The 8,806-nt window shown below is 35.0% G+C and overlaps 1 protein-coding gene across 6 annotated transcripts in view; it reads left to right on the top strand.

The window, feature by feature from the left end:
- Positions 1–373: 373 nt before the first annotated feature.
- LOC102587861 (uncharacterized) overlaps positions 374–8,806 on the top strand; it is a 21,044-nt gene continuing 12,611 nt past the window's right edge. Inside the window, exons 1-5 of one of the 6 annotated variants that reach the window (XM_006340508.2) lie at positions 374–529; positions 4,050–4,211; positions 7,087–7,508; positions 7,689–7,826; positions 7,977–8,122. The gene's annotated coding sequence lies outside the window, so the exon portion shown is untranslated. Of the gene's footprint in view, positions 530–4,049; positions 4,212–6,459; positions 6,479–6,695; positions 7,509–7,688; positions 7,827–7,976; positions 8,123–8,806 lie in introns of those variants that run through there. The other 5 variants (XM_015304125.1, XM_015304123.1, XM_015304110.1 and 2 more) reach the window with 5 other exon arrangements.

The raw sequence follows: 8,806 nt of genomic DNA, 5'->3' as shown, positions 1-8,806 counted from the left end.
TAATCAAGTTTCAAGCTCACAACCAAAATAATCAAAATAGAATAACTACATTTTAGAATCACAACAATTATAGAAGAACATTTTCAAAAAGAAAAACTCACACTATGAATACACAAAAAAAATCACATCAAAATAAAATCGCCAAGCTAACATACATATATAATAATAATATATTTAGTATAATTTCATAAACTGACAAAATCTATTTAAAAGAAAAAAAAAGATAAATAGCAACAAACGCAAAGAATTTCTCTTGCATTTTTTAAATTTTGTTTTAACTCAATTTAATGTAAATGTACTTTCTCTCTCTTATTAACTTTAGCAAATTGTTGCTTTAATTAAAATTAAAATTAGATAAATAATCCACTTATTCATGTGTCAAAACAAGTTAATGCAGCACACCTCTTTTGTTGATGGTTGATTGCACCTCTAATGGGGAGTCAAGGTAAGAAACATTCTAATGGAAGCCATCATGGATGCGAAACCCTAGATAATATCAACGTCTCTCCGAATCCTTAGCGTCTAAATGGTAAGACTATGTCCTTATTTGATAATTTCATTACAAACTGTTATAAATAATTGAAGGCTCGTGATATTGGAGCCGTTTTGTTTTGATTTTTTGATAAAGAAAAATCATAAAACAATAGCTTAAAAGGAATTACATTTGCAGATGCTTTTATTGTAGTTAGGGATATATCATATATCAACTGGACAAATTTAGTACTGATTCAGATTGATGTAGTGAGGTATTACTTAGAATCTAAACATTAAAAATTAGTTTTACAATAGGTAATAAGATCATTGTTGGGTGTTGTGAGTTAATATTGATGAAAATAAAAGAACTAGCTAATTACTAGACGCGTGAAAGGCGACAACAGGAAGCAAGAACTAATCTTAATTTTTACTTAGAACCTCTCAACCTAACAAGGACAATAACAATTTCAAGGGAAAGGAAAAGAGCCACAATGTTACATATCAAAAACACCTTAAAGGCTGATTTTTTTTTTACCCAATAGAGCTTTTTCATTTACTTGATTAAATTCACCAGGAGGATTAAAAATGTGATAGTTGCTATTACTACTGCAAGAAATGTTATGTTTTTTTTTTTTTTTTTGCACTTCTTAGATCTTCACTTTGGAGCTCAATTTATTTTAACTAGTAGCACAAAATTATTGTTGTGGTTCCTTTGATGATTATGATAATATGAATGTTGAAATGAGGACGGAGAATAAAAGCTTGTAATTTTTCTTGGCCATGATGATTCCAAAATTAATAATAAAGCTACTTGTTGGATATCTTGAAAATTTGGTGGTTATTGGTCACAACTTTTGGACCAACTTGTCTTTTTTTTTAAACTGACAACTTTAGTCTACATATCCACATGTATACTACAACAAAGGTGTAGCTCCCCTTCAAAAGTGTTACAACTTACAGAGAGAGACAGACTTAATCTAAATTGCTGCCTATAAACAATCTAGCACATCAACGATGTCTTTTGTCCTAGTTAATATATATTCTTTACACCAAAAATAAAAAAGAGCTAAGCAATTCAATTTGATCTTCTGTAAGCTGTTCTGCACATTCTCAAAACTCCTGCTGTTTCTCTCTTTCTAAATTGTTCACCAAATGCATGATGGACAAGTTTCCATCTCTTCAGGATCTGAAGCATTGCCATCTCTACTCGAGCTGCTTAGAACTCCTTGAATGCTCCCGGTTGCACCCATCTTATCCCCTTTAGACAGATGAACATTCTCCATAGCTGTTCTGTCCATGTACAGTGCAAAAAAAAGATGGCTAATTGTCTCTGCATGCTCTCCACATAAAGTACATCTAGAGGCCAACTGATATCCTCTTTTGTTTAAATTTTCATGAGTCAAAACTACTTCTTTTGTCAACAACCACATGAAGCAGTTTACTTTGTAGGGTGCCTTTGGTTTCCAAATCATCTTCCATGGCCAATCTGTCTCCTGTCCTGCATTCTTGTTGAGTTCTTATAAATAGAATTTCTAGAGAATTGACCTTTGGTGTCATTCTTCCAAATCAGCAAGTCCTCCTTTTCAGTGAGGTTGCTGAATGAGGCTACTGAATCTTGAAAATCTGCCACTTTGTCTATCTCCCAGTCATGAAGGTTCCTCCTTAGGAACAAATTTCATCCTTGTCCAGTCCACATTGTAGCCACATTGGCCTGTTGCTGTTGGCATAAGACAAACAATTCAGGATGCAATTGTTTCATAGGAACTGCCCCATTCCATTTGTCCTCCTAGAAGGATGTCTTTAAACCATCTCCCACTTCTACCCTGGTTCTATGATATAGCATTGGCCATAGATTTCTGATTGCCCTCCAAACAGTGCATTTATATGGAGTACTTACCATTTTAGTCATCCACTTATCTTCCATATCATATTTTGCTGTAATGACTTCTTTCCAAAGCATGTAATTTTCATTTGCAAACTTCCACAACCACTTCATCATTAGGCTCTGATTTTGTTTCGTCTGGTTCTTGATGCCTATACCTCCTCTATATTCTTACTCACAATTAGTTCCTCCCGTTTAACTAGATGGAACTTCTTCTTATCTTCACTGCCTTCCATAGGAAATTCCTTCTAAGGGCATCAATGCTCTTAGATACATAGTAGGCATAGGAAATATAGACATCATAGAAGAGGGTAATACATCCATCACACTGTTGATTAAAGTCAATCTTCCTCCCAAGGACAAGTACTGGCTCTTCTAGTTAGTAAGTCTCTTTTCACATTTCTCCAGGACCCCATTCCATATGCCTTTGGATTTTCTTTTAGCTCTCAAAGGCATGCCTAGGTAAGTAGTTGGAAGCTCCCCAACCTTGCCTCCTAGTTTACTGGCCAAAACATGTATATTAATCACACCGTTGATAGGATAGATGAAGCTTTTCCCCCAATTTATGTGGAGACCAGAGATAGCTTCAAAATGACAAAAAGAACCCTCAATATCAGGATTTATTTTGCCTCTGCTTCCCAAAACACCAATGTGTCATATGCATATTGTAGATGAATTATCTCCAAATTAGATAGTTCTCCTGCTTGGAACCCCTTGATCCACTCCTTCCTCTTTGCTGTATTAATAAGGTTATTCATTCCTTCCATAGCTAAGATGAATAAAAATGAGGAAAGAGGGTCCCCCTCTCTTAGGCCTCTCTGAGAAGAGAAGAAGCCAGTGGGTACTCTATTAACAAGTATAGTGAACCTGACAGTACCAATACAATGCTTGTTGTATTGGACCAGCTTGTTGTAATGCAGGGATGATTACAAGAGCTCCTGATTTACTTGCATCTGCTTCAACTACATTTAATGTTGCATATGCTTTCTGATTCAAAGCATTTACTTCAACCCCAAGCTTAAGTAGATAAATAATCAACTGAAGAGACAGAAATTCATGTATACAAGAGATAAATTAGTTTTGAGCTTTTGTATACAAGTATATATTTTTTGAGGAACTATGTTTTGCAAAGGAAAGCTTAGTTGCCTCTAAGAAACTGATTCATTAATCATGAATAGTTATTAGTGTAAAATGTTTTGCAAAGGAAAGTTCAGTTTCCTCCATGAATTGCTTTTCTCCGAGAATCTCTCTAGTTATCTTCTTTCCTTTGAGATATTTCTAGTTATGGGGGAAGAAGAGTATAAGTTGTTAGAGAAAGTTTATGTGAGCTATCTTTTTAGATTTTCTTCAACAATAGTTTTGTGTTCCTATAGGCTATAGACAACCATTTAAGTAAATTTTGAAATATGTTCTAACATGTTATGACATGGTTGAGTATTGAACTTACCAGACAATTTCACCAAATATATTAACACCTATTTAACTCTAGACATGTATCAATAAATAAATAAAATCAAGCATTTCTTTGTCATCTGAAATATAAAAAGCCTATTATTACCTACCAACAAGTGGAGGTGTATTTTCACTTTGTCATTATTTTACTAGAAAACATATATTCATGCTTCTCTATCACAGTTCATGATTATAATGTTGTCATATGGTTCTTGATTCTTTTATTGTTGCAATCTGCAAGGTACTTATGATGAAGGTACAAAAGAATGTCTTGTCACCTACACATGTGATTTATTATGTTGGGGAAAGTAACAAGATGCTCAGGAAATTTCGCAAAGATGGTCATAGCTGGAAGAAGAAAAAGGATGGGAAAACTGTAAAAGAAGCTCATGAACACTTAAAAGTGAGCGTCCAATGATCCTGAGTGTGTGCATATTTTCCATTATTGTTTGCTACCTTGCTTGTTATTTATCTGCTCCTCATTGAGGTTTTGCTATATATCTGCTTTCTGCCTTTTAGGTTATAGTTGCTGATTCGAAATCTCTTTGCCTTCTTTTTTTGCACAAGTATTGATGTAAATTGAACACCTGAAGTTAAGATAATAAGATAACTCCTTTCCACTTTATCTATACGGCTTAATTGTAGAAATCATGTACATCACTTACTATTGCTGTACAGCTCTATTTTTGCCACTCTTGTTCTGTACATCTCTACTTTTGTCTCTCTACCCACAAAGGTTAGGGCAAGGTCTACGTACATCCTACCCTCCTCAGACCCCACTTGTTGGATTACACTGGGTATGTAGTTGTTGTTGTACAACTCTACTTTTGTTACCATCAGTTTGTTCCCCAGGTAAAGGTTAGCAACCTTTGTCGTTACAGATCCCTTGGACTAATTGAGAAAAAATTGTAGCCTATCATCACATGCTATGGACAAGTGTTTAGTGGCATAAGAAAAGGGATGTAGAGTTGAATGTTTGTACTGGAGAATAAGTAGTGTAACACCTCGTGTTGTCATTTGGATTTGAACTTAAGATGCTGACTTGCCGAAGCCGATTAATGCATGTAGCAGAGGTTATTGAGTGCTTTCGGATACAGGTTCAAGCATAAGCGACGGAAGATGTTTTGAGAACAAGAGCTGCTCTATGGAGAAGATGAAGCTGAATTGTTTAGCTCTTTTCTATTTTTGGTGTAAACATGAATATCCTCATGAAGATGAGGATATCCCTAGTATGTTAGAGTCCTTAAGGAGTTCATAGGAAAACAACATCACTTTTGTATTTCTGATTGTAAGTATTACTGGAATACGTCCCGAGTATTCCTGTGTTTATAATACAAGTTACCTTTTCAAAAAAATAAAATAAAATAAGCGACGGGAGATAATGAAAATATATGAACATTTGAATCATATTCTCTCCTATAATACATCACCTTTGATGAGTGCTGTCACACTGAAACACAGAATCTGAGGAAACTTCTAATTGCACAGTACATAATCATGTGACAAGTTTGACGGTGGTCAGTAAATTATTCATCTACTGCAGCTACATGACTGGAGGTGTTTAAACATAGCACTAGCTGCTAAGAGAGCACAAAGATTAAATGCATCTATCTGCCGAAATGTGTGGAGCTCATTCAGGAACAAGCTAGAATGGCCATGATCAATATTGTTGGAGCTAATTATGCATATAGTATTAATCAAAGCTCAATATCACATAGCCAAACTTTTTCTTGCCAAAATACTCATGTAACTAAGACCATCTCTAGTATCACCAGTATATACTACTATGCTTCTATTTTTGGCTACATCCGAAGATGACTGCAATTAAAAGGATCAAATTCAATTAGCAAATTATCAATCTGCATTCATCTATTTAAGGAGAGTTTCTAGTAATCCTATTAGCTTTAGGGTGCAATCATTTTTAAAACTGTCCGTACCTAGTTTTAGTTGGTAATGTCTAACTAGCTTTCTGCATAATCTTTGGATAACTTGTATTTCTCAATAGTCATTTTTATTATGAACAATTTATCATTAATTTAGTTTTTAACCTTCTTCCTTTCATGTTACGTTTCTTTCGTCATTCCTACACTAGAACTTTCGGATGCTTTATATTTGCAATTTGCAAGTGTGAATTTTCTTTTATAGCTTGATGCATAAAAGTTGTCAATATTTTTGTTCAATGCATTCAATAGAATGTCGATAGACTTAACGCTGCTTTCCTTATTACTATGCTTTCTTTATTGTTTTCTTCTTCTTGTACTTTGTTTTGATGGACTTGAGCCGAGAGTCCTCCGGAAACAACCTCTCTACCTCCATGAGGTAGTGTTAAGGTCTACATACACTTTACAGTACCTTATGTAAAAAAAAAAAAAGGTCTACATACACTCTACCTTCCCCAAACCCCAATAAGTGGGATTTCACTGGGTGTATTGTTGTTGTTGTTTCTTGTTCTTTGTGTGGTAATCATATTTATAGCCAAACTTCGTATAGTCATACTGATTACATTCTTATTGTTGCAAAGCACCGTCACATTGGTTCACATAATTTTTATTTTTAGTAGCCACAACCACACAATATTCACATTAGTAGATTAGATGTTCAACTGTGGTACATTTCTTTGATTTCTTGTAGTAATATCGGGACTCATCTTGGAGTTTCCTTCTCTGCAAGGTAAGTTTTTGTTGTTTTACCTATGAATTGCTTTGTGGAACGCCTAATTTTGCTCAATTCTGAATTTACCCTGTATGATTTCATCTAGATTTTTTTTTTAACCTTGTTTGTTGGTGATTTGTTATCTGTTTGATCTGTCTAATCATTTTAGATTTGCCTGTTGCCATGTAGAATTTACTAACGTTACCAATTGAACTACTTTGTATTTTATTTTCAGCCTCTTCTACAACAATAACTAAGTTTAGTGTTTCGCTGAATGGGTGTTTTTTAATGAGGTTAGAGTTGCAAAAGGTGAGATTGTGGAGATTGTCAAGGGATCTGTTGTATGGGTTACAGATAGGATTTTGTTTGCAAAAGGATGTATTTGTTCAGGAGGTTGATGATAGGAATATAGTTGGAAAAAATAATATATTACCCACAGATTGTACTCCAGTTGGTACGCAACTGGAGATATTAAGTAGAAACCATCCTGTGTCGCGTATCCACAAATGTGTTAATTCTTGATTATGAAAGGGAGAGTTGTATGTTAGGGTAAAATTGGAGTCAATGACGATTTTAATTTCCAGTGGCTAGTCTTCATGGAGTACATTCTGATCAAAATCTTGTAGGAAGGAGGTATTTCTTGTTGTGGGTGAACCTGGCCAGGATAAGGAATGTGATTTCCCCAAGGATCTACACTTGCTGTTGAGGTGGAAGCATGTCATCTCGATGAGAAGGGCGTAGAACAAGTCAATAATGATGGAGCATCTCATGAGAGTGGTGTCAATACTATTGGAAGAGAGGACGTGTTATCTCTGGGGCTTATGAGCAAGGAGGTTGTTGGTCTACTTGATGATACAATGAAAGGAGACAACAGAACTGGTGTTGTTCCACTCCAGGAAAAAAGTTTGTTTTGAATCGACTAGCCAGTGAAGGGCCACCAAACTTTTCAGACGATCCTAATGATGTTTCATTGCCGGAGATTCTCAATCCAATTGAGAATCTTGAACAACTATTTATTGCAACATTTACTGCTGGTATACCGTTGTAGGTCAGACTTTCCTGCTTGCATTTTGATTAGCTTATATTTAAGGAGTTCCTAAAAGCTTATAAGGCAACTAACGCTACATAGTCAATATTGCCAATTCCATAGTTTGAAATATATGTATATGTCCCGACTACATGTAGCTTTTGCTCTTTTCTTTTATTCTGAATGAATCTTTTATTATAGGTTTCTGTCCTACTGCGAGATTCCAGCTGATCTACTACCTGTTACCATAGCTCGCCACAATGTTGAAAATTGTTGGAGTTCGAGCCCTAATAAAAGAAGTTCAAAGCCTTATCCAGATTTTCCAAACCTGGTTATTATGTAGGTCGACATACCCCTCCCCTCTCTTTTTCACTATGCTTTGCGAAATAGTATGCTATTAGGAGCATGTGCTAGAAATGGTTGACTTTCTTATATTGCTTAGGAATGTAACAACAAACAACTTTTGATCTCGTGAGTTCATGATTACAGTTATCCTCCATTTCCTGAGGTGATAGCATTTGGTCAAAGACCTAAGTAAATCAGCCATTGGTTGCCATCATCCAAAGTTGCTTGTGTTGCTAAGGAGAGGTAGTCTCTGTGTTGTGGTCACATCTGCTAATTTGGTGGTAGAACAGGTGCTTGTTTAATCACCTTTCCTCTGTGTTCTTTTGTGTGAATCAGCTCATTCTTTCTCTTATGACCTATTAAATTATTATGTGAACTTGAAATGAATGTGTTTTTTTTTGGCACCAGTCACTTAGCAATTCAGTTTTTCCTCTTTGTCAGTACTTTTGTTAATCTTGATAATCTGTTAAAATAAATTGAGAAGAGGAATAAAGAACAAGATTGTGGTGCTCATGGTAAGCTTAATTGCTAAGGTTTGCCTAATTAAGCATATACATTTTTTTTTACACCTGTAACGTCGAGTTGGGCTGTGAAGTAGCAGTTAAGAGTCCATCAGATATTCTTGAACAATGAAAAAAATATATTAGAGATTGTCCTCAACTTTTAAAAGTAGTAATCTAGACATGTTGTTCCTTTTGAGGGTTAAAAATAGATTAAGAAAGGCCCTATATCCTATGAATATTTAGTGTTTCTGATACGCTCAAATTACACCTCCCTAAAGAAGCATAAGCGATCGTTATCAAGTAAAGAACCCAACTTGTAGGTTGGGGTCGATCCCACGAGGAAAATGGTTTAGACTTTACTTTAACCAACAATTATATTCAATTAGTCAAATTACTTCCAGAAACAAGTAATTAAAAGGGGAGGGGGGGTTATGTGAAACAAATTGTAAGAATTCAATAAATAATCAGTAA

The sequence above is a fragment of the Solanum tuberosum genome, unplaced genomic scaffold, assembly GCF_000226075.1.
Source record: "Solanum tuberosum cultivar DM 1-3 516 R44 unplaced genomic scaffold, SolTub_3.0 scf00019, whole genome shotgun sequence".
Classification (NCBI taxonomy): Eukaryota; Viridiplantae; Streptophyta; class Magnoliopsida; order Solanales; family Solanaceae; genus Solanum; species Solanum tuberosum.
Note: the sequence above shows the minus strand (reverse complement) of the source record. Positions and strands in the feature narration are given on the sequence as shown.